The 20,451-nt window shown below is 42.6% G+C and overlaps 1 protein-coding gene across 3 annotated transcripts in view; it reads right to left on the bottom strand.

Moving 5' to 3' along the window:
- The window catches only part of pleca (plectin a), an 85,436-nt gene that overhangs the window by 51,302 nt on the left and 13,683 nt on the right, over nt 1–20,451 (bottom strand). Inside the window, exon 1 of one of the 3 annotated variants that reach the window (XM_069681674.1) lies at nt 18,972–18,988. The exons of the other annotated variants lie outside the window; for them this stretch is intronic. The gene's annotated coding sequence lies outside the window, so the exon portion shown is untranslated. Of the gene's footprint in view, nt 1–18,971; nt 18,989–20,451 lie in introns of those variants that run through there. 3 annotated transcript variants of the gene reach the window in all.

The following is a 20,451-nucleotide window of genomic DNA, read 5'->3' as shown; positions in this document are numbered from 1 at the left end:
GCACACCCAAACCTGCTTCATCCTCCCTGGTCCTCCGCACGAGCTCAGACTCGCCATAAAGCATTTGTGTGCTGACACCTTTTGGTAAAAGACAGAACTGTTCCTACCTTGGCCGTGCTGAATCAAAGCCTCCATGAAGTCTCTAGAATAATTCATTTCCATCGTAGAAAAAGTTTCTTGCTGATTTCTCTTATATCACACAATCAAAGCAGCTCATAGTACTATGACACAGCAGATTAGTAGCTGTGCTGCTGTTGTGGCTCCTCCATTCAAAAACAGTTTGGTCTTTTTTAAATGTTGAGTTTATGTGCATGGCAGGCTGGGCTAAAACTCTGCAGGGCAGATGAAAGGTGGCACATGTTGTGCTGCTTCGCCCTTCTTGCGGAGGCACAGAGGCAGGAAAAGCTGAGTGTGGCTTAATTGGACTCATATTTCCCAGTCTCTGCTTAGTCATATATCGGCCCCGACGATGGAAAGTTCTCAGGCAGGCTTCGGAACAAGGTAAAGCCTGGCAGTAAAATATGAGGCTCACGTAGAGGCAATGACCATCATCAAGTGTTCATAAACATTCATATAGGAACAATGGGAAAAGCTGTGTGTTCTGTAAGATGAAGAGAAATGAGTGGCTGTATCCTGACAGGCAGGATGTGTATGTAAGTGATGTGCCATACAGCACAGGGCAGTATCTAAAGCAGATCACTTTTACCCCAGCAGGTGGCACAAATAACTACATTGGTCATTCATGTGCAAACACAACTAAATATGATCTAAATGTTGAAATAGAGTATAGGCTATAATGTATGGAAAGTTAAATCTTAACATGACAATATGTACAAATATCAGCAAATTCGTGCGTTTGTTTTTATAAGCCTTAATTTCCCTGATCTAAACTGTATGTATTTTATCGTACACCTTGATGTAATTAAGGCTGATTTACATCACAAGCCAGAGACATGCCTCCCCATGGAGACGCTGGATGCACTGCATGCATGTATGAATTGTTATGCAACTATGGACTATAAATAAATACTCTATAGGCTTCCTGCCGGTGTCTGTACTTGTATGGAAAAAGAAAATCTAAGCGTCACCAAACCCATAAATTGAAATCAGCCACAGCTTTCGTTTGACTTCCCCTCTCAGCTTCTCACAGGAAGCATTTATAAATATTTGCAGTGTAGATAAAACAAAGAAGAAGTAAAGCGTCACTAAACGCAGGCAAGAAGAGAGTTGCCTAATTGCGCAGCACAGCTCAGATTGCTTATTTTTGGCACAGGAAGTGGCACGGAAAAGAAAAAGACACAGAAATGTTGTCTCAGCTACAAAAACCTTTTGTAACAAAATTATTGCGAGGTTTAGATTTCTTCAAAGATCCCAACATATTTTCCATTTCAAAATACCGTACTTTTCAAGACTCAAATTTCCAGATATTTTGGTAGATTTTTCAGACCATATTTGACATCAGAGTACTGATAGATGTATGTTTACGATGTAAAGAAATTGTTTTAAATCCACCTGTAAACATGCATATTACAGTCTGACTATGTTCGCCATTATGATAACTAGCTGTTTATACGCAATTGTTATTACAGCAATTGGAAATCTTGTTAAGTCAACAGTCCTACTCATAAAGTTGGGCAACAATGTACTGTCAAATATCTCTCCCCAAAAAGGGAGCTAACTAACCGGTGCTACCAACTCGCATTACTTTCCCTAAACATATTAAAAATATTGTTTCTTATATATTTTGTTTCTTTTATAAAAAAGAAACTAATTTAACGAGAATAATGGAAAAAATGTAACAATTTAATCTTTATGGCGTGCAGCCTCATTTATTCACTGTCTATGGAAATGATGATGATCACAGCCATTAAGTAAAAATAGTCCATTTACTTTTCTGATAACTACACTGTTGCCTGTTTAGACAAACCTAATATTTGGTTGCTTTTGATGTCCTGTTTAAGCAAATGCAAAGAAAACAGAAGAGGGGAATAATGTTTAACACAAAATCATCTAATCTGAGCATCTTGCAAACATGTATTACTTTGTATAACCCATTATTAATGCTGGGACTCTTAATAATGGGACAATTCTTTATGCATCCAGTGAAATGAAAGCTAATTGGCAGTCTGGTGGTTGTAAAGCTGTATGGACTATGACAGGAACATTACTTGTATTGTGAGAAGATTACATTATCTCCCAGAGTGCCCATAGCAACGCCCAGACAGCCTCTACAGCAGACAAGAGGAAAGAAGAGGAAACAGAGGAGTAGGAGGAACTAAGATAAGCTCAAACCTTCCAGGAAGTCAGGCCAGACCCTCTGAACATCCCGATCCTGATCCTGGTCTCCATGAAGCAGAGTGGTCTTCAGGGCAGCGACTGGACTCTCTGAGGGGATGACAATGCCGGTATAGGCTTCTTCACAGGTTTCATTAAGCGATCTCTCTGAGGCGACATGAGACCCAGAGATGGATTTCATGGTAATGGTCTTTTCTCTGTGTTTTTGGGTATGACCAATATTGGTAATGGCGTGGTTCTCCGCCTGGACTGCTGATTGATGGGTAGTAAAGACTTGATCAGGATCAGGCGTAGGTGTCTTTGCTCTGGTCACAGGACCCAAGATCTCAGCATACAGTTGTTTTTTCATCTCAACCTCCAATGACAACGTCTCAACAGTTACTTCAGTCACCACACTGGCTTTCTCAAGAACACCATCCTCATCTTTAACACCCTGTTGTTCTTCCTTTTCAGTAAACTTAGTCAGCAAGGGGATTTTTTGCCGATCCATCACTGCATGTCCACCAGGTCTAACTTCAGGTACTATCTTTGTAAGTGCCTTCAGGGCTAAGTTTGAAGTTTCTCTTCTCATCACATCTGGGGTTGTTTCTTTGGGCTTCTTAATCGTAGCCTCAAGCATCGTTACACATTTGGACTCTTCAAAAGTTGTAGGTGGGTGAGCAGAAGTAATCTTGACTGCTGATTGCTGCAAGACTTCCTTGTGAACAAATGGCATCTCTTTGGAGAACTTGGAAATGAGTTTCTTGGCCTCTTTATCAGAGTCACGACATTGTATGGCTTTGTCCTCAATAGAAAGACAAGAAGCTCCAAAGCTTTTGCAGATACTCTCTTTAGCCCAACGCTCCTCTCCTCTGCAGAAATCCTTGTCTCTTTTAAATAAGGTTTGGGACTGGGCACCAGGATAGCCAACTGATGCATCACGCCCGTAGAGGCCTCTGAAGTTTTTTGGCGGCCTCTCAGGTTGTTCTTGATCTTCTACTCTCTTGTGGCGGTAGACGTGCCTTTCCATCACTTCCTCTTGGCGTTCTCTTCCAGGTTGGTGTTTTGGGATGCACGATGTAGGGCCTTTCACTGTTTGGAATCCAGAACAGGGCGCAGGCTGACGAGCGCGATGAAGGGTTGCAGGCACAATCTCTGGTGGCAGGTGCAGGTAATTTTGCAGGTAGGTAATTCCTTCATTGGTAAGGTAGTAGTAGGCATGTTTCCAGGCAAAAGTCTCCCTGACACAGCCTTTAGATTTGAGAGAGCCCATGGCACGGATCACCTTTAGGTTGCTAACCCCCTTAACATCGGGGTGCATTGACGGTGGATGCTTGTCCTTCTTGGCCACAATGACACCATCTCGAAAGAGAAGCTCATAGATTGCCCTCAGATCGGCTAATGGCATCACCATTCCAGCCACCATTTTGACGTCTAGTTTTGTTTTAGCTCTTCAAAGAAAGTATCTAAATGTCTCTGACTGCTGCAACTTTAAGACCGTTCAAAAAATCTTTCCTTCCACAGCAGTTTCCCCTCACTCTAATAGAGGATCTATCCACCAAATTATCACCATGAGTCAGCATGGAGAAATGATGCTCACAACCCCTCCTACCTTTCTCGGTCTCCAGTCGAAACTGAAACTGTGTGAACAAGAGGCGAGAGGATAGAAAGGAGGAGAATCCAAGGGGGTGTGTACACAGAGGATGCAAACAGAAACTGAAGAGATCAGAGGGAGCCGAGTACAGAAGGTTTGTACCCTGTGTGTCTAATAATCAATTGTTGCTGATGTATTTACTCGGGGAACAACTCAGTAACATTACTTCTATTATTTGGCGCAAGGATTAATTACATATCAATATGATTTCAGTTTCAGCTGAGAAGTTCGACAACAACTGATACTTTGTTTGTAAAACCAGTGTACCCAAAGGAGGAAGGGAGCCGACAGATAAGAGGGAACATCATCTGATAGGCAGCAGAGATGACACACAACCGGCTACCAAAAGACCGGAGGGGAAAACCAATATTCAAAACAATACACAAAACAGAGCACATTACAGAGGCAGCCGTTGCAAGTCCACAGCTTTAACAGCAAGAAATAGATGGTATCAAATATTTCTCTCAAAAAAAGCACTCATTGTATGGTAAAGTGCTGAAGGGGACCAATGGATTATATTGTCAAAATCCCTCCTTTGATCAAAAGGTTGGGAGTTGCGTCAAAGAGTTCTTGTATTTCTTCTGGAAAGACTAAACCTAAAGGTCAACCACTGAGACGACTGAAAGATCCATGATCTCTGGTCTATATTTTCCCCCTCAACAGTCATCATAGCCCACATCACCAATGAGCCAAATGCAAGCCTCAATGGAAAAACCATCAAGTCATGTCTTTTCCATAAGAGAAGACAATTGGGCCTGTGTTTCATTCTCTGTTACTCAACCTCCTCTGAGACCGATCCATACTGGAAAGCTATATGGAGTTCAGAACCACGGCTGCCAGTAGGGCTTAGAATATAAACAGGAGGTTTGGAAAAAGTTTGCAGGGGATGGTGATTTTTCCCATTTCCCAATAAGGTGGTGAAACTGTGCCACTGTTTCAGTGTGATCCAACAACTTAATACCAGGCTTAGGTGGTTCCCAAGCCAACCGAGAGGGCCTTCTACAGATCATAATAACAGCCTCAGAACCTATTTAAGGAACAGTAATGGGAGATAACTGAGGAGTTAGAGATTTTGGAAAACATAAGGAAAAACATCTGCTGTCACAGTTGGACTGCTATTATATAATCCCCTTAATGCAAATCACCTTAGGCTTGATCACTTGCCACCCTGTTTCTCAAAAAGATAAATGTGAAACAGATTCCTTCTCTAATGGGAGTAATGTTTCACAACCATTCACTGGGAGTAACAGCAAGCAGCAGAGGCAATGAGATTATTAAGGACTCCAGCGGGTCTGGTTAAATGGTATTAGCCAATAATTCTTACCGTTTAACAGGGGCTTTCCACGATATAGGCCACATAAACCTTTGTACAAACACAACAAGATGTATCTTTAGGGTGTGTCATTAGAAGCAATTTCACATTGAAGGGCACCACGGGTTCCCTTTTTAATAAGCAAGTGTATATCATCATTACCTTTTGACTAATATTGCTTGTTTAGGGTCACTTGTTTTGCTCTTCTTACTGTTATGTCTTGTATACAGTCTCTTAAATGTCAACTTTGCAGATGGAGATAACCCCACCCTTCTGGGGCATGGAAATGTGGAAAGAAGCAAATAACTTTTGTGCCAGACGAGGCTCCACCAGGCAAACAATGTGCTGCCAGTTCCCTGGTATTCTGACAGCTTGTCAAGGGAAGATCAGAAATGATTTATACGAGCGGTAAGTGAAGATATCTGGAAGAACCAGAACAAAAACATGGCTGAGATGCTGCTTTGCTAGCATGGGTAAGCTCTTGATATACGACACAGCAGACAAAATCAGTTAAACTTGATGGAAGAAAACAGATCTCTCATGGTGGAAGAATTCAGTGATATTTTGTTTTATCTCAAACCTTATGACCTGTGTTGAGATGGTTCGTTGGAAGCAGAGGCCTTATCTCCATGTGCTCTCCATTACCTGTCCCGTGGCTCTAAATCAAAGCAAACAGCGGCAACAACAGACTTTTGTTTCGGTACGACCACCGAAACACAGCTGGAGAGAAATGAAACAGTCTGTACCTGCAACTTCCAGCTTATCTCAAATCAAGCCTTTCTGACAACACCCAGTACACAAAGGAGTCATTCAAACATAATGCCAAAAGTAGAAACAACACTGAGCCACATAATCATTTTTAGCCTGATGGGAATTTGTATACTAAATGGAAACTTGCTGTAATTTAAGATGGGAAACGTACTAGTTATTCTATGTTAATCTGTGTGACCACAAAGCAAACCCAGCTCTCTAAAGCTTTGCCTAGATATAAATAAAGAAGCTGGTTTATTGTGGACCTCTTTAGCTGTGATGAAAGACCATTGCCATGGTTGAAGAGGCATCGGACCAAAGAATGGAGACAACTCAAGGTGACAGTGGCTGCATTAAAAACAAACCCATTCAGCCTCCCTGGCAGATAAAGAGCTCTCTGCATTCCAGTGCGGACTTTACAGAGAGCAATTCAAGCTATACGCTTTTCTTCCAAGTCGTTAAATGCAACTCTGCATTCTGACATTTGGAAACGGAGCAGTGGGAAAAACACTGGAGGGAGCATTGCTTAAACGATATTCATCTGGTGATAAATTCTCAGAATATTCTGCAACCATTCTTGCAAAAGCAAGTACAGAAATAGTCGAGGCCCATTCTGCTCTGTAAACTGACATTAAAGCCAATTTCCCAGGATTAGTAAGTGTAAAAGGCTGTCACTTAGTTTGTCTGTGTTCCATCTGTTCTGGACTTGGTTCTTACATCTGTCCACCTCATGTTCACACACATTCAAAATTTTCTACTCATTCAAAGTACATATTTTTCCCAAGTCAGACTGATTATCCGCTGATGTGCCTTATAAAAACAAGAGGACTCAGAAACTTTAATCAGACTTTCAGCAGTAAGTAATGCCTTTTTAATGCCGGAAACCATAGTAAACAAAACCATTAATTTTGAAGCCTATGTTCAGGGTCTCTGTTTATTTATGCTCTCAGTCTGAACCCACAAGTATCGCTTTGCAGTTAAAAATGAGCAAGAAATAGGGGTCGAATACAGGAGCGATGGGTGAGCATAAAAAGACAAGTTACAGACAGAATCCCGACGTTGTTCAGTCCATACTTCATCGTGGTTATGTGCTGCTTTTTAAAAATATAAAGATAAAACTCCCAGAAACACGTCAGTGGCAGCACCACACCGAAAACAGAGTCTGTACTGTTGAATGCTACAATGAGGTCTTGAGTAACAACATCTGCAATTCATCACAATATCAAGCCATGAAATATCAGTGTTTGTCATTCCAGACGTAGTTGTGTCCCTCAGAAGCATCGTAAAACAATCCATCAATTTTTATTTACATAACCCAAACTCACAACAAAATGTATTTAATGGCAGTTCAAGTAGGTCTTAACTGTACTCTTTGTGATATTAGAGACCCAGCAGTAATCCACCAATCAACAAGCACCTGGCAACAGTGGCAAAAGAGCAAAGAAAAGTGTATTATCATTATACACATCTGAAAAGGGCGTGGTCACTTTTTTTGACACAGCCAGTTTGGGTCTGACAAAAGCAGCTCTGTAAGTGAGCAGTCGGCTGTGGAGAGCGAGAGCAGTGAGGCCACCCAGGCGTTCCTTATGTTCACACCTTTTGACCTCACATTGTCCTTCAGCAAGATGCTGACTCAGTCTTTCCTGCGGGATGTTCTGCAGCTGACAAGTTGCCAAAGACGAGAGAAATGACTTCTGCAGAAATCTGCAGGATGACCAGTAAGATGCCACAAAGCATTAACTATCGACTAAACACAAAGGTGATGATTGTTTGGAAACACCTAGGCATGCAACAAACTGTTGTGTATCACTAAATCTGTAACACATACGAGACATTTTTCTTTTGGCTTTAAGGAAAGAACATCATAAACGTAATCTTTAACAGGAAGTTGGACATGACACAGCAAAGCAGCACAAACCAGTTGGACAAAGTTTTAGCTTGTGCCGCACAAACCACACAGCCTATAAACGCTATTTAGTATAAAAGCTTTTAACAGGATCCGACTGAAGGGCAATCGAGGTAAATAAGCTGTCCTCACGAGCAGCTAATGGAGGCACACGGGACTGTGCCCCATGATTTTAGCCAAAACCACTGGGCCTTTATCAGAAAACCCCTGGAGGCAACGCTGAGAGGCATGAGGCAGCAGCAGTGTCGACTGTAGGATATGAAGCATACAGTGGAAAGTCTATCTGGAGGATCACTGAGCTAAAATGGCCGACTTGGAGAGCAGTTAATGGATGACTGCACTTTGCCAGAGTTGCCAAGGTGCCAAATCTGATCATAAGAGCATCGTGTGATTAAGAGGAAGTACGCCACAGCACCACAAGTGGAGGAAATATGAGAGATCCTCTGTGTGTGGATGTGCAGTGAGTCATCAAAACCCCGCAGCAGGGTGTGGTCAGCCAGGAATGCCTGTAACCATAGAGAGCTGACGCACCATAGAAATATGAGAAAAGAAGGCCAGCACAGTGGTCAGAGACGATAGCATTGCTACTGGCAACGTTCAAAATAGACATACTCTTCCTGGAAGTGAGAGTCGCTCTGCGGCTCATCACTACGCAACACGAACTAACCATCCAAAAGTTACAGATGATAAAAACATTAAACACGGGCAAACCAGCAGCGTGGACGCAGGATGAAGAGAGTGCAGGCTGCTTCTGACATTTTAGAAAGCGTGTTTTTCCATGTTACCATGCACACACACTTTCATCCGTCTATAAACCCAAGCTATAAATCTGACAACAGAAAGGCAATTCTTTCTTATTAAAGGATTCTTCTCTGATAATTCATACAGCACATACTTTCTGCATTAAGTTAATATAGTCAACAGTCTTGCTGTTGCCTCCTCACAGCTCAGAAGCTCTGCTACAAGCAGCATTTTGAGTTATTTATTGTTGAGGGGAGGATTGTTACGTTACAACATACTGAACATACCGGTCACCAGAGGAGAAGTTAATTATGCTGCAGTGGTGAGAAAAATTGGGTTCGACTCTTCAACATGTTTTTTTACAGCGACACTGGGTCACCATTGGAATCCACTGTAACTGCTGTAGCTACAGCTGCCAAATTCTTCAACGTGTTCTGTTGGTTCGTAGATTAGAAAACAGAACATTAAGGTTGCAGAGAATCAGGGAAACTAAATTGAACTTTACACCCACACTGAGAGTTTCCAGTAAGAAGCCAAAAGAGATCCAAATCCTGAGAAGCAAATGTACATGTGTTTGTTCATGGCTGGAGCGGTTATATAATCTAGGGAGGCGAATGGAGACGGATAATGAAATTGGCCTGTTCGCTACAAAAACAAAACAACCTATCAATTTAAAAAATGATGGACACTAGCGGGTAACATAACTCACGATACGATACGATACAACACGATATGTGGCCCACGATATCGATAGTATATAATCACAATATGTGCAGAATTAATGCCTATTATTTGCTGCAATTAGGGTTTTTTACATTTCTGTTTTTTTGTTGTTGTTGTTGTTGTTGTTGTTACACTCTTTGCTGAATTTTCCAAGTAAGATGCCCTTATAACCTCCAATAGACAAACATGTTCTGCTGGGGTCAACTGACTTGAGCACTTAGATGCGGTTACTCGCTCGGACATTTTTTTTGTCTTGAACAAAGTCTTAATTTACCCAGAATTCAATGCATCATAGTCCTGCTTAAGATAGTCGATCAAGTCAGATTCTATCTGTGTGAAACCAGCCCCTGTTTAAAGCACTGATTTTTTTTTACATAAAAAATTTAAATATAATTGGCACCAGTGATACAATAATTGTATCACACCAGTTGGGACGACAATATATTGTGATATCTATATTTTGTCGCACCCCTAATGTACACTGTGTCTGTGTTTAAACAGCACACACTGTTAAACTTAAGCAACTTTCACCCCCATGGAGGCTTTAAGGCCTTAATCTGCCAGCTCCATGGCTCGTTAAAATCCCTTAATTATCAGACTCTGAATACTGTATTTTCAGACGCTAACTAACTACCAGATGAAGTTGAAAAAGGTTGCAGTCATTGAGAGGAGATCACCCAAGAGAGTTTAAGCTAATGGGTAATATATCCACCATGGTGGGACAATGGTGTTTCCTTCTGCCAGATAAGCAAGAATAAAACTAAAAAGCACTTTGGCAAAGCTCTGTCTGACACTCCTGCCGTTTCTTTGGTCCAGGAAAGACTCTGAGGCCTCTCTGTCAGCATGATATGTGTGAGGTACCATTAGTGGAGTTCTATATATCACCTTGCCCTCCTCATAAACTCCAACGTGACAGTGTGAAAGGGGCTGCTTTAAAATAAACCCTTTCACTGAGTACTCCACCTCTCTGTCCTGCTCGCAGACTTTGCACCCCCATGAGAAAAATGCATGATAGTAACTACAATTTGCCTCAAGCAGAGTGGCAAAGAAGAGGTCTTATGAGGAAAGAGGAGATTTTTTTTTAAATGGCGGGGCGCCTCGCTGGCTGTGGTGGCTGTTTTGCCTGCGGTGAGGGTTGGCAAACAAACAGCCCCTGCAGCTTTTATAACTTTGTGTCATGCCAGGCAAGTTCTGGAAATGGACGACGTCCTTATAACTTTAAATTACAGGCAAACAAAAATGTCAGTTAGACGGATAAAAAAACAAATTCAAGGGTTTGATTCCAGCATGGTACTTAGATTTACCCCACTCTGAGGAGTTACATAACAAAAGTATAATCTATACAGGATGTGCAGGACGCTGGAGGGCGATGATTGATCGTCTTATATCACTGTGAATTGAAAATCTTTAAACTTTGGATATTGGGCAGCTCATACAAGTAATCTAAAGACATCACCTTAGGCTTACTGAAGTCATGATCATTTGTCACATTTTTTGCATAAACATGATTTATTTTAAAATGAAATTAATGATCAGATTATTTCCTCATTACACTTAAAAGTATAAAACGCACTTTTAATACATTTCTTTTTCATCTTAAAAGCGGGCTGCATCCTATATACCGGTGCGACCAATATACCAGTATAAACTGCAGACTTATGTTATTGTGTTGCCCAGATGGTGGCACTATCTGGTTGTAAAGTGGCGACGTCTCATCTCCACATTAAACTGTTTCGGGGTCCGAGCCGCTACAACGTCTCCTATTTACAATATGCTGCAGCGCTGTTTTCCTCGCTATTTTAAGCAAGGAAAACTAAACTGGTTGTTGCTAACGCTTCGTCACGGACATGCACCTTCATGATCGCCATTGCAGCCGGTAGCAGGAATGCAAACTTGACATGGTGAAAACAGATGGTAGGCAGTCATTTTGTGTGTTTTGAATGAAAATAAATTGAAATAGTGTTGAAATAACTTGTATACACGTTTTCATTCATAAAAAGCTATAGAAAACCTTTTCCCCTCCGGGATACCCCCAAAAACAAACTGCATCTTATATTCCAGTGCGACTTATATTCAAGATTTTACAGTAATATCATGCATGAAGTAGACCTTCAGACTGTTACAACTGACAGGGTTTCTTTCCTGTCACCAAGGGGTTAAACATTTTGTTCAAGACACAAAAGTACAGAGAGACACAGAGACATGTCCTCGAGCTGCAGATCAGATCCATTTCTTTCTCTTGGCTCAGCATCAGAGAAAAGCGTGTGTCATATAATGACAAACATCCTGCAGCTATCGTGCCACAAACAACAGTACGGCACAGTCACTATCTTTATTATTGCCAATAAAAAGCTGCATTCATGTGAAAGAGAGGCGGTGTACAAAAGTAACAAGTGGAGATTGAATTTGGATCCGTTTTAAGCAGACATAGCGCTCTCTTTTAATTTCATAAAACACTCTTGTCTGAGAAGATAGGTCACTTAGGGATAAAAGTCAAGTGACAGTTTGTGCTGCACATGCGGGAGGAGCTCACCCTTCCCGTGTCACCTGACAGCCTCCATGTCCCACACCGCCACCTGGGAGCCACAACCCACACACAGTTTGAAAGGCAGGAACAGAAACTTACCTAGAGGAGAAAAACACAAGAGGACGGAGAAAAACTGTCAGCAAAAAGTTAAATGTTCATTTTTTAATACACACTCTATAAAATTTAACAGCCTGGAAAAATGGAAAGAAAGCATCTTAATTGATGTTGACACACAAACAAGTTCTGCTGCAGTTATTCAGGGATCGGACGGTGCCAGGCGTACTTGAGAAAATGCTTTTAATGGCATGAGATGCAGATTAATGTGTTCACCACAAGAGCAATTTAGGCCTGATTAAATAGAAGAAAGCAAAGCCCAGTATCATGGTAAGAGCAGCTGGCTCTAGCACTTAAGTCTGTGAATTCAGTCTCATTAAGGCCTCCTCTAATTCTGGCCAGCCTGCAGTAGCTTCACTCACAGTGCCACCTTCTGGACACTTCAGGAAAAGCTCAGATGCAGAAGTGTTTTAAATCTAGTGTTTGAAGAGTCACCTGGTTTCAATCACCCAGCCGGTACCCGCTCTCTCTGACAAACAAAGCATGAAAATTGGACCAAAGTCCCGGCGAGAGGAGGATTAGAAGCAACAGTGGATGATTAGAGGGGATGTGTCAAATTACCAGAGCAGTTGCCCTTCCTAATTACAGGAAACCTGAGGTTAATGAGATTATGTAATCACATCAGCTACGTTAGGAGGCCACTCAGTGTGGATGGTGGCTGACTTATCAACCAGCATGACTGACGGTCACTGACAGCTCTAACTGAACTACAGCCGACCACACATCCAACACTGACTTACTCAATTATACACCTGCAACACTCTTCATTACACGAGGAGCTCAATTAAGGCAAGTCACTGACTTCTTATGGTCCATCTTTCTACGTATTGTTTTGAAATGACTGCGATGTTTTTACACTGGATTGTGTGGACTTGGGTGGAAGTTCTTGAAGACGTTTCACCTCTCATCCGAAAGGCTTCTTCAGTTCTAACCTGACTGGTGGACGGAGCTAGAAATATAAGCCTGTGGGTCATTAGTATGCTAATAGGGTGAGTCATCAACCTGAGCTGTGACCCAGTATCACTGAGAGTCGTTAGTACCCTCTGTTGTTGATGGGTCGTTTTTTACCATGACCTGCATGACTGAGAACCTTCACAAACATGTTGTGTTTGATATTTGAGGGGTTTGTTTACTTTACCCCATCACGTAGTTGCCTTCCCAAGTCTGAATCTTGGTTAGACAGTTCTAGTCTGGTCTACACTGTTTGTGCGTACGTGAATACATACTGGCCAGTGTTTGAGAGCATTGTATACAACAGCAACATTCAGTTGGACAGCGACCTGAGTTGCGTGTCTCACTCTTCTGTCTCCCCCTACTTCCTGTCTGCCTCCTAACTCCATCTACTAAAGGGTGAAAAAAATGTTAAAAATTGTACTTTTAAAAGAAAGAAAAAATGGCCACTGCTGCTCTTGGCATAAGCCTTAGAGGACTAGTCGGCCATTTGGGGGGTTTCTGATATTTTTCCTACTTAAACATGCACCACCTAATATTTTGGCCACTTGGGTGCAGCAGAAACTGGCTGTAAAACATAACACCTATATTTTAACACCTGTTAACTTAATGTTGAACCTTTAAGGCTACATCCAGCACACACAGGTGTGTGAAATAAATTATAATTTAGTGTTTCTGGCCACTTGTTCAATATAAATTCAATACTGACTCCTTTGTGGCTGCTGGGAGAAACAGCAGGCTCCTCAGCTTGTAGTGGTGCAGTGCAGAATGGGTTCAGCAGACCTGTTATGCTGCAGAAAACTGTGTGTGTGGTCGAATAAGCACCCTGATGAGAGTGGTAGGACTGAAAAAAATCATACATTTGTGGATGAAAAGACAATAAAACTTTCTTTAGCGCTGGAGGGAACTGCAGAGTCTGGCAAGAAGGATCTACAGTATGTTACTGTCACTGAGAATGAGCTATTTTATTAGAGATCTCTATTTTTGGGGGGGCTATTTGCCTTCATTAGATAGGACAGCTGAAGAGACAGGAAACGTAGGGAGTAGAGAGTAGGGGATGACATGCACCAAACGATCGGCAGGCCAGGAGTCGAGCCTGAGACGAGGATGGGGCGTCTGCTCTACCAACTGAGCTAAACCAGCGCTCCTTGTTCTTCATTTTTATGGGAAAATATGAATTAAGAATCAAAATATTGATTGATTTCTTTGCATGCAGTATGTACTTTGGACAACGTGTCTCCAGTCATCCCATCTGGAGTGAATCGTGTTCCTGGCTGGACAGAAACAGGTGAGGAATCTGAAACACGGCCGTCCACATATTCCTGCAGCTCAAATAGCGGCTGAAGCATCCGAGAGCTCCTGAGCACCGAACACTGCTGCTACTAAACCCCGGGAGAGTGACACATGAGCCCTTCATCTCTGAGCATGAAAAACACACAGGATGTGTGCATCAGGAACCTCCAGACACGCAGAATGAATGGAGCCACTACAGCACATGAAGTGTTCTACAACTACACACACATTATTCACAGCATTCATCAAATATTCAAAACTGTGATGCCCTCCGCCCTGAGCCAACTGCTGCAGACGCTAATTTATCTCCTGCATTGTCCTCATGGATCATTATGCTGGAAATTCTTGGCAGGCAGACAGTGCAGCAGGGGAGGAGAGAGAAAACGCTGATCTGATGCTGGACAGGGCCGCTATCCGCCAGACAGAACATGACTGCAGATACACACAAGTACTTTGGGAAAAAATACTGACACGACTCATTCATCCGCAGATTACAGATTACAATCTGCACCATGTAGTTATAAACTCATCAGGGAACCACATAATAACCCTGTCGTGATGTATGTTGTTATTTTTAAATGGTAAACTTGATTAAAGGAGGCCTCATGCTGGAGGCTGCTCTCATTAAGGAGTCTTGATGCTCAGAAAACTATCAAACATACGCACATTTTAACTTCTTCGTGTGCATGTAGCATTGGTTTGTCTCGCTGATAGAGAAATCCCTCGCAATGTCAAAGCAATGACACATATATCCCTGACACGAGCGAGCACTTCCTGTCTGTCTCTGCTCTTGTTAGACACAATGGTCTGCCCTCAGGCCTCACAGCTCGGAAAAGACAGCTGATGGCCGCAGATCAGCTGCACGGCTTATCGGCTAACAGGCTGTCGGCTGCTGCCTGTTCAGCGCTCTGTATATACAGTACAGAACTCTTTATAGACTGAAAACAACGGCTGACCCTGTCTGAACAGCAGTCACTGTTGTTGTGAAAAAGGGAAAGAACTCCCATCATGAAAAGCATCCTGAACTTGCAAATACAAGTGATTTGTACCAGTAACGTAAAATTGATTCTGCCAGTATGAGGCCACGATGTGAGCAACATGGTTTTAGGTTTGAGCATGACAAAGCAGCACAGCAAACAGCAAGCCTAATGAATCCAAAAACATCACTAGGAATGAGTCCTAAAACCTGTATATGAGTAAGCATCTTTGCATATCCGGTTTCGTATAGTCCGAGTGCAATATTGAAGTGACCCTAAGAATTTTGCGTCTGCAGATTTCAAGACTGAACCTGCCAAATGTCAGAAGCTTCTTTGCCTCTTTGCTGCGTCTGTAACACTAAACCCCTCAGAGGTCAAATGCTCTGACCCCTGACCTCAACTTCTTTTGAACTGGATATCCCCGCCCCGGGCTGGACCTGCCCCGCTTAAAAGCCCCGACATCGTCCTTTCACCAGCACATAACCTTCAGAAAGCATCAATCACAACAGTGTGCTGTTTGTGTAAACACGCTGATAAGGGCGAGACTGGAACCCTGGAGTACAGGGAGTGTTGAAACACACAGACAGGCAGACAAAACTCATGTTAAAGCTCCATTAAGGCCAGAGGTTCAGGCAGATTAAGAGTGCCAACAGGCTGGGAGGTAATTGTTTAAAAGCTGAAGGTTGTGTGTTCAAGTCTTCATTTGTTGAAGTTTCTTTTGTTGTTAAATTTAAAGGAATAAAAAGACTTAAAGGAAAAAGCCACTGTCAGTCAAAGCTGGTGTTCTCTGTAATCGATCGGAGCAAGAATATTTGAAATTGGCGCCATAGCTCTGGAGAAAGATGTAGCAGCTCATGGTTTTGCCCGTTTTACATTCCTACAATACCCAGCGTGCATTGGTCCCCTCTCTCTGAAAGGAACGGCCCAGTGAGAGACGCTGGAGTGAAACACACTGTTTTACAGTCAGGACATTGATCGCTGCAGACAACGGCTCAGAGTGGTACAGAATCCAAAATACACCGAAATTATACTTTGTCTAAAAAGGGTCTGCAGTCTTCATATCAAACCTGACAATTTAAACAAGACATGACATCGGAGGCGGGCGTCCTAGATTGAGGAAGTGTAGTTTAGTGAGCTCCCTGGCCTCCGCCACATAGTCTGGCGGAGGTTTTCCAGGGCCCATTGGAAAAGCAGATAGCGTCCTCCAAAGGCACAGAGTGAAATTGCATTTTTGTTCTACCATAATGGCATTAGCTCCCCATAATAGCATGATAGGACAGAGGTTGAAAATCGGCAAACTGGCCCTTTAAACCAGGTAAGACCAGTCTCTTTTGCAAAGGAGACCTAGCCAAGATGGCAGCATACAAAGTTGAGGACAAAATGCTTAAAAAAAATTACTCAGCAGACAAAAGAATACCAAAAACAAAGAAGGTAAAGTAAGTAAAAAAGCAAAGAAGAAACAACAATATATTCAATATCTCCCATGCAGGCTGAGTCTCTTTCAATCATTCGGCAAATGTAGCCAAACGTCTCCCAAAATCCGTGTTCTGAGATCTGCATAAGCCTGAAATGAGCTCAGAATATTTGGGTCAAGCTGTAAATGAAGGGTAAAACAAGAGAGGGATATCATGCAGTTTTAATGGGTGAATTCGTCTATCAGGGATAAGTCAGAGGCAGACACATCAAAGTGGCCTTTCATGTCTCAACACAGTCAGGAGAGCATCAACAGGCTCTTCTGTTCAAGAGCTCATTCTGTGCCTTAAAATAGCTGACAAGAATGGACAATGGGATCGCTGGTGTTGAGGTGACGACATGCTTACAAATGAACTGAGCTGCACTGAGTAAGCAGCAGAGTCCAACATGTTAAGTAACTCCATTGGGAGCGCTCAATGAAGCGAGGGAGCTTTTGTCTCGGATCTCTGGGGAAAACATTCTCAGCCCTCAACCCTCAGTCCCATGAGAGGGCGACTCCTTCAGATCCTCCTCCAGGATCATTTAAATGCCTCCGCCGCCCAGAAAGTTGTTCCAAACTGTTACCACATTTCACCAGGCTGGAAGACTCCAGACAAAACCTCAAATCCCGACAAAACAGCTTTTTAAAAGAGTCTCCTTTTAGGCTGAGCCAGTTTCACCAGTCTGGTCGGGCTCTGTCTCTCCAAATTGAAGGCTTTCTGTCCCTGTTAATGTCACACAGTGAGATGCTGATGCTTTTCTTTGTGAGATGAATGATGAAGATTAGTTCAAAAATTAGTGTGAAAGTAGCAAACTCTCCCTGGCCTGAAAACCTGATGAACTCAGTCTGGAGATAGCAGCCATGCAGACAGTACCTGCAGGCTGTGGGAGACGAGAGGGGAGCAGCTTTGAATAAATTAAGACGCCTCAAGGCCACAAATTACTCCATTCAGCTGGGTGTATGCCTATGAAAAACTGTACTTTACACGTATTGCTAATTCCTCGACTTAGGCTGTACTTTTAAAAACAGAACAAACTCTCAGTAAAGACCTCATACCACTGTTTGTTTGCATGAAATTCAGTGGAATATAAGGTATTACTAGAAAATGTTTGGTATAAGTGCAGATACAACACAAGAAACATTACTCTCTTCAATGCCCGGCTTGTTATAAGTTAATTTTTAACAAAACTCATTTTAATTTTTAACAAATAAGCCAAAAATGTCACAACATTAAATAGGATACATGCAAAAATCTTCCCATTATAAATAAATAGTCCAAAGTATTGCTGCTCCTTTTTATATCTCAGAATCAAAGCTAGCTGGTTTTGGATGTTGGTGGGGGAAAAATCTGACGTCTATGATGAGGATTTTTTTTTCTTTTTTTAAGTTACAAAAAAAACTTAGAAATCTAAAGAATAACTGGTAAAATAATCTAAAATGAAATCATTTGTTGTAGGCAAAATCTTATAAAAGAAAAGGTCAACAAGTTTTTATAACTAAGAAAAAGAAAACTGTTTGTTGATACAGACATATTTTGGTCAGTATCAAAAAGTACTGACATTTAAAAATCAGCCCGACTGACAGAAAAGAAAGTCAAAATTATTGTATGGCCTGATTTCTAAATGTGTGACAGGAAGTATGTACTGTCACTGTGACACCTGTACATGTGTGAGGGGGAGGAGCAAACTTTCTCTGATGTAAACATCCGACCATGCTGCACCCTGACAAGCAGCAGAAAAGAACCACACATCCTCCTCTGACCAGGCCTTCTGCACCAACAGCCCCATCCCTGACGGAGGGGCAGGGCAGCACATGGCCGTATCACTGCTGTTACCGCGGCGATGCAGCAGCACCCGCTCTGCAGCAGCCGATTCGCTCTGCGTCTCCCGGCGCAGACGCACTCACTGTGCCGCATGCAGCAGCAGCAGCAGTAGCAGCAGCCTCCTACAGCATCACACACACGCTCATAAAACACAGCATCCGAGCACAAGGGCTCCCCCTGACCCCTTCCCAAACCCCCTGCTTCTGTGCTCCCGCCCGGACACAAAGGAGAACAAAAGCTTTTCACTCCTTTTATCCACAAAAATATGCAGAGAGCGAGGGAGAACAGCGGATTACAGCTCCTCCATTTAACTCTGCAACCCTGAAAGCTTCAAAACTTTCTGTTCAGCCTGCATCCATACGATGAGGAAGTCCTCACCAGTGAAGGATTGTGGGAAAACAAGGCGGTCCTAGAAGCATATGATGGGGATGACAACATCTGAGGTAGCAAAATATTGAAAATGCACGGAGGTACCTTTGAGAGAGCTGATCTCATGCTGGATAGACCTTCCAGGATCCATGCTCGCAGTGTCCCTGCTCCCGACTGCCTGAGACTGCAAGCAGCGAGTCTGAGCTCTGCAAGGTCAGCTCTGCACCGACACCACCACGTCGAGGATGTTACAGTCTCTCTGCTAGCTGCAAGCTCTTTCTATCCCTCTCTCTCTCTCTGCTCTGCTGCTGCCACAGGAGTTGGCAGCTTAGTGTTTTTGTTCACTCCCTCTCTCTCTCTCTCTCCTGCCCGCTCACACACATACATACACACACACACACTGACAGGCACGTCAGCAGAGAAATTGTAAAAGAAAGGAGCACACCTCCCTCCCATCCAACCTCTCACCCCTCCCTGATGTTGTCCCGTCTCATCCTCGTGGTGTTCAGGGAGGTGCCTCAACCAATAACAGGCATGCTCCGCCGTCACATCACAACCGAGCCAATCGCTGTGTTAATGACTGAGAGGTGGGAGGTTATTTCTCTTTAGTAAAGATATAAATTCTGTTATAAAATCTAACTCCAGAGGCCGAGGAGATAAAATAGACTCCACTTTGAAATGTGGAGTTATGACACAATGGAATAATTCTAAATTAAAACATAAAACGGAGGTAAACCTGACAAAAATATCACTGGGTGCTGTGTCAGTGACTCAGCATCATCTGCCCCTAAAATACTCCTTCATTGGACCACAGCAGCCTCTCTATTTTTCATGAAAAGAGCTGCAGAGGAGACCGTTGGACCTCAGAGGGGCTCGGATGACAGAGCACTTTTTAGGGGAACTACACTTTGCAATCTGAACTGATGCACAAAAGCATCGTTTTCAACATGATTTTACTACAAATGCAAATCCGAACTGCTCTATGCAATACCTTAAATTCTCTTGACATCAAGTTGCGAAACGTATTCACAAATTCCCCAGAATTAAATCCATGTGTCAGGAGTGTGAGGAGAGTTTATGACAATGATATCTGTATGTAGAATTGAATCACATCTCCATAAATGATGAAATACATCTATTATTATTTCCATCGTTAGATCCTTGACAGTGACTTTAGAGGATGACAGTGAAGGTTATGCTGACTTTGACTCAGCAGTCTCCTCAAGCCTCCAGTGACCGCCGGGTGCTCTGCTGTGTCGTGCCTGAAGTCAGCGAGATTGAAACGGCTATTTTGCCTACGTTTGAATATTCTGACAGAGAGAAGATGCATCTACATTTAAGAGTTTGAACTGAACTGGCAAACATGACCTGCATGTGTGCAGCATGGAAATCTTGAGCGCTACATATTTTCCGTGTTGGTAGCTGCAGCTGGTGGATTTTAACATGTAAACTAAGAACACAAATCTGTTTTGAAGCCAAGCTAATGTTATGAAGAAAAAAATTAAAAGGAAATGAGATTATTTTCACCTTTAATTTTGCGTCCAAACAGGGTGACAACAGACGGTGAAGATTATGTGTAAAGCCA

The sequence above is a fragment of the Semicossyphus pulcher genome, unplaced genomic scaffold (genome assembly GCF_022749685.1).
Source record: "Semicossyphus pulcher isolate SPU_LCO1_2020_fin unplaced genomic scaffold, fSemPul1.0.p SCAF_5, whole genome shotgun sequence".
Taxonomy (NCBI): Eukaryota; Metazoa; Chordata; class Actinopteri; order Labriformes; family Labridae; genus Semicossyphus; species Semicossyphus pulcher.
The sequence above is the reverse complement of the archived record's forward strand: the minus strand, read 5'-3'. Positions and strand labels throughout refer to the sequence as shown.